Source organism: Babylonia areolata, chromosome 19 (assembly GCF_041734735.1).
Source record: "Babylonia areolata isolate BAREFJ2019XMU chromosome 19, ASM4173473v1, whole genome shotgun sequence".
NCBI lineage: Eukaryota > Metazoa > Mollusca > Gastropoda > Neogastropoda > Buccinidae > Babylonia > Babylonia areolata.
In genome coordinates this window covers 25,956,215-25,961,214 of record NC_134894.1, presented here as the reverse complement: position 1 = coordinate 25,961,214, position 5,000 = coordinate 25,956,215, and the positions used below count along the sequence as shown (strand labels likewise).

At 46.2% G+C, this 5,000-nt stretch overlaps 1 protein-coding gene across 4 annotated transcripts in view; it reads left to right on the top strand.

The window, feature by feature from the left end:
• LOC143294251 (PDF receptor-like) overlaps positions 1–5,000 on the top strand; it is a 261,783-nt gene that overhangs the window by 211,990 nt on the left and 44,793 nt on the right. The window lies entirely within an intron of this gene.

Below are 5,000 nucleotides of genomic sequence, written 5' to 3'. Positions count from 1 at the left end.
GCAGCTAACCCATCGTCTTTTATAAAAAAAAAAAAGTCCTGGTGATTCCCTCCTGCGTATGCTCTTTATACTTCTCACCGCACTACACAGTTAGAGCATTACCGAGAAAGCAAAACATTGCAATTCGCAAAGCACGCCTGTTTTCCCTCAACAGAAACAACGCAACAAAATGACCAGCCATGTTTACCTCTGCTTCTTCGGCACTCACCCTTGGCAAGTGGTAAGAGCAAATTTGCCGTTGGGTTTGGAGGCCCGTGGGTAGAATTGAGTGTTCCTGCTTGGCCTTGGGCAGTTTTCCTTACCTCAGGTAGATTTACCTAAGGTACATATTTAGCCAAAGCCACGATAGTCTCTTGAATACTGCCCAGAACAGCAGAGGAGGGAACTGCTTCTTGACTAACTTGTTTCTCGACTGTCTGGGCCAGGATTTGTCAATAGCAGAGAGAGTCTTGCCCAAGTTACACCACTCTCTCGGCCAAAAGGGTTTTAGGACAGTCGGCGTTGGGGTGGTCCCCAAAGGCCAACTAGCCCCCAAGGCTGCAGCACTAAGAGCCAGTGCAATCTTGTCTGGCCACCTCCTTTTCGTGTCACAGTGGAGAAACCATTGCTAATACTGTGCTCACTTCGCTGTTGGCCCAACTGTAACTATTATTTCATTTCATGCTGATGTTTTTCACAAACTTGAGGTAGGCTATCAAGGCCTGACCAGAGCGACCAGGGCATCTGCTTTCTCTTCTTCTTTTTTTGTGTTTTATTTATCAAGAAAACAAACAAACAAAAAAAATCTCTGCCCTCCCAAAAACATCACCACCACCACCACCACCACCACCAACAACAACAAAAAACCCACGGAGATGTGGTGTAGCATAATATACAAATCTGTCCGCACACTTTAACACATCCTTAACTCTAAAACTGAAACTGCGTGTATGGCAGGGGGTACAAAATGGCCACAGATTTAAAAGCTCAGTCACAGATACGGTCGTAAGTGTAAGTTTCAACTCACGAACACACACAAAAAGGGACAGGAACAGAGAAGAAGAGGAGCGGTAACTCACTCAGTACGGCCAGTCCTCTCTTCTCCTCTACACAGACCCCTCGGATGTCCAGTGGGTGTCTCAATGACCCAACCTTTAGCTTCCGTCGTCAGAATTGTGGTATTCTTTGTCAACATTCACCTCTTCAGTATAAGAGCCTTCCTCTTCCAATATTTTGATGATGGTAACTGGGGTGAAACGCTGTTAACGTCGTCTCTTTCGCCGTTCGTATGGAGAGAGTTAAACAGACGAGGAAGGATAGACCATGGGGACTGGAGGGGGATGGAGGGTCGGGAGAGGGAGGAGGGTTAAACAGACAAGGAAGGATGGACGATAGGGACTGGAGGGGGATGGAGGGTCGGGAGAGGGAGGAGGGTTAAACAGACGAGGAAGGATGGACGATAGGGACTGGAGGGGGGTGGGATGTGGGAAGAGGGAGGAGGGTCAAACAGACAAGGAAGGATGGACGATAGGGACTGGAGGGGGGTGGGATGTGGGAAGAGGGAGGAGGGTTAAACAGACGAGGAAGGATGGACGATAGGGACTGGAGGGGGGTGGGATGTGGGAAGAGGGAGGAGGGTCAAACAGACAAGGAAGGATGGACGATAGGGACTGGAGGGGGGGTGGGATGTGGGAAGAGGGAGGAGGGTTAAACAGACGAGGAAGGATGGACGATAGGGACTGGAGGGGGGGTGGGATGTGGGAAGAGGGAGGAGGGTTAAACAGACGAGGAAGGATGGACGATAGGGACTGGAGGGGGGGGTGGGATGTGGGAAGAGGGAGGAGGGTTAAACAGACGAGGAAGGATGGACGATAGGGACTGGAGGGGGGTGGGATGTGGGAAGAGGGAGGAGGGTCAAACAGACAAGGAAGGATGGACGATAGGGACTGGAGGGGGGTGGGATGTGGGAAGAGGGAGGAGGGTTAAACAGACAAGGAAGGATGGACGATAGGGACTGGAGGGGGGTGGGATGTGGGAAGAGGGAGGAGGGTTAAACAGACGAGGAAGGATGGACGATAGGGACTGGAGGGGGGGTGGGATGTGGGAAGAGGGAGGAGGGTCAAACAGACAAGGAAGGATGGACGATAGGGACTGGAGGGGGGGTGGGATGTGGGAAGAGGGAGGAGGGTTAAACAGACGAGGAAGGATGGACGATAGGGACTGGAGGGGGGGTGGGATGTGGGAAGAGGGAGGAGGGTCAAACAGACGAGGAAGGATGGACGATAGGGACTGGAGGGGGGTGGGATGTGGGAAGAGGGAGGAGGGTCAAACAGACGAGGAAGGATGGACGATAGGGACTGGAGGGGGGGTGGGATGTGGGAAGAGGGAGGAGGGTCAAACAGACGAGGAAGGATGGACGATAGGGACTGGAGGGGGGTGGGATGTGGGAAGAGGGAGGAGGGTCAAAGCGGGAGGGAGGGAGGGAGGGAGGGGGCTGATTGCGGTGGGAGGGTTTATGGGAAAAAACGGTGGAAGGGAGAGCTAGGATGGGAGATTAAAGGGTGGAAAAGAATTAGGTGCTCAGGATGTGTGTGTGTGTGTGTGTGTGTGTGTGTGTGTGTGTGTGTGTGTGTAAAACGAAAGAAAATGAGAAGAAGAACTGAAAGAATGAAGGCGGTGATTAACGAGTTTTTTTTGTTTTTTTTAATATTCATGAATGAAGAAAAGAAGAACTCGAACAAGAATAAGAAAAAAAGGACAATGAGAATGAAAACTAAAAACGAAGAGAGAGAGAGAGAGAGAGAGAGAGAGAGAGAGAGAGAGAGAGAGAGAGAGAGAGGAGAACAACAAAAACAAAAACGAATAAGAACGAAAATAAGAACAAGAAGAAAATGAAGAAGAAGATTAACAGAAAGAAGAAACGGCAAGAAAACAAGTCTTGGCGATGAAGGTCACTGACGTAATTTTCTACAACTGGTCTACTGATGACGAACACATCACCAGGACATGGTATGACATCTCGCGTCACTCATAACCGTCCAGACTGTCTGGCAACAACAACACCCACACAAGGAACCCTACCCATCAATGTCAACCTTCAGTCGCGCCTTTCCACTCTTACTCTTACGCGCATGCGCAGTCATTCTGATATAACTTGTCGTTTTTGTGTGTCAGCAGCAGAAGTGAAAAAAACCCACCATTTTCCTTTTGAGTGTCCAATATATCCATACATAAAACATCATCAATAAAAAGAAAAAGAAAAAAAGAAAACAAACAAAAACAACAACAACAACCCCCCGCCCCCCCCCCCCCCCCCAAAAAAAACAACAACAACAACACACCAAAAACAAAAACAACAACAACAACAACAACATAACAACTATATCATCCTCCCTTACTCTTCTCTCTCTGTCTCTGTCTCTCTCTCGACTAGTGAAAGGTTTGAGATATATAGAACATTTTGTGTCTCGCATGATGTGAAACCATATTTGCTTCTGAATCTTGATAAACATATAAAGTATATCACAACAAGGTTTAGACTGGGTGTTTCTGATTTGGCTGTACATAGGTATAGATACAAAAAAGTGAAAGAATCTGATTTGATTTGTCCTATGTGTAAACATTCAAAAGAAGATGAAGTTCATTTTGTTCTTTGTTGTGAAGTACTGAAAGAAATCAGAGAAACTTTTATTCGACCCAGATACTATCGACAACCTTGTCTCTTCAAATTGGTCCTATTGTTGTCTTGTACTGACCATGATGTTGTGCGAAATTTGTCTCTGTTTTTCTACAAAGCATTTAGATACAGGGAAATTCTTACTTCTTAATGTTCCTGATATATCCATAGCTGCATTGTTTTGATCTGTATGTCTTAAATGATATGATTATTGTCTGTTCACTTTCCCCTTCATGAGGGGCCTAGGCCTAAAATGAATAAACCATCTGAATCTGAATCTGAATCTCTCGCGCGCTCTCTCTCACTTACCTATCAATCTAGCTTTCAGCGTGCTCTTTCAACCTAGGTATATATTTCTCTATCCATCCTTCCATCCATTCATCTATCCATACCTCCCTCCCTCCCTTCAAACATCCATACACCAAGACATCCACCCATCTTAATCACGCGAGAGAATAAACATTGCCCTCTACACCCTCAAAAAGTTCGACACGATCTTGCTGTAGCTGACACTGTCCAGTTTCCATTCTGCATTGTTCCACCGTGGAAGTGAACATAAATCGATAACTTCAACCCTTTTGTGGCCAGAGACTAATCCGATTTTCATCATGAAAGAGGTGCCCCGCTGGATCAAAAGCCGGTGAAATGTCTGGTGATCAGTGACATGGTATGGAGGGAGTATGGGTGGACGTACGCTATAAAAAAAAAAAGAGAAAAAAAAAACTTATAAAAAGATAAACTGAGGTAATAGAGTATCTAGAAATTATGATATATCTTTTCTATAACAGGGGAAGTAAAACAGGGAAGAAAACAAGAACTTGTGAATGTTAAAAGAAAAAAAACATCTACACAGCTATATCTTCTATGCTTCTGTCTCTCTGTCGCTAATTCTGTCCCTGTCTGTCTGTCTGTGTCAGTCTCTCTTCATCTATATATATATATACAGCTCTATACCGTACTATCCACCTAGTTAACTATCTGTTTGACTGTCCACCAATGAATCCATCAGTCCAGCAACTCATTCATCCATCGATCTCAACATCCCTTCATCCCTCCAAATATCCATCCATCCATCCGTCCATCTACACTTCCGTCGATCTCAATCACGCAAGGGAACCGATATTTTCCGTTACACTCGAAAGCCGTCAAGAGTTCGGCACGATCTTGGTATGTGTACCACTTCCCACATTTCACTTTGCACTGTGCACCGTTCTCACTTTTGCACTGACGCTTCCCCGAGTTGGCGGTGCGTTAACCACATTTCTTTTTGGGTGCTGGGATCAAGCGGAAGTGAAGATAAATCGATAACGTTAACCCTTTCGTGGTCACGGACAAAACCCTTTTT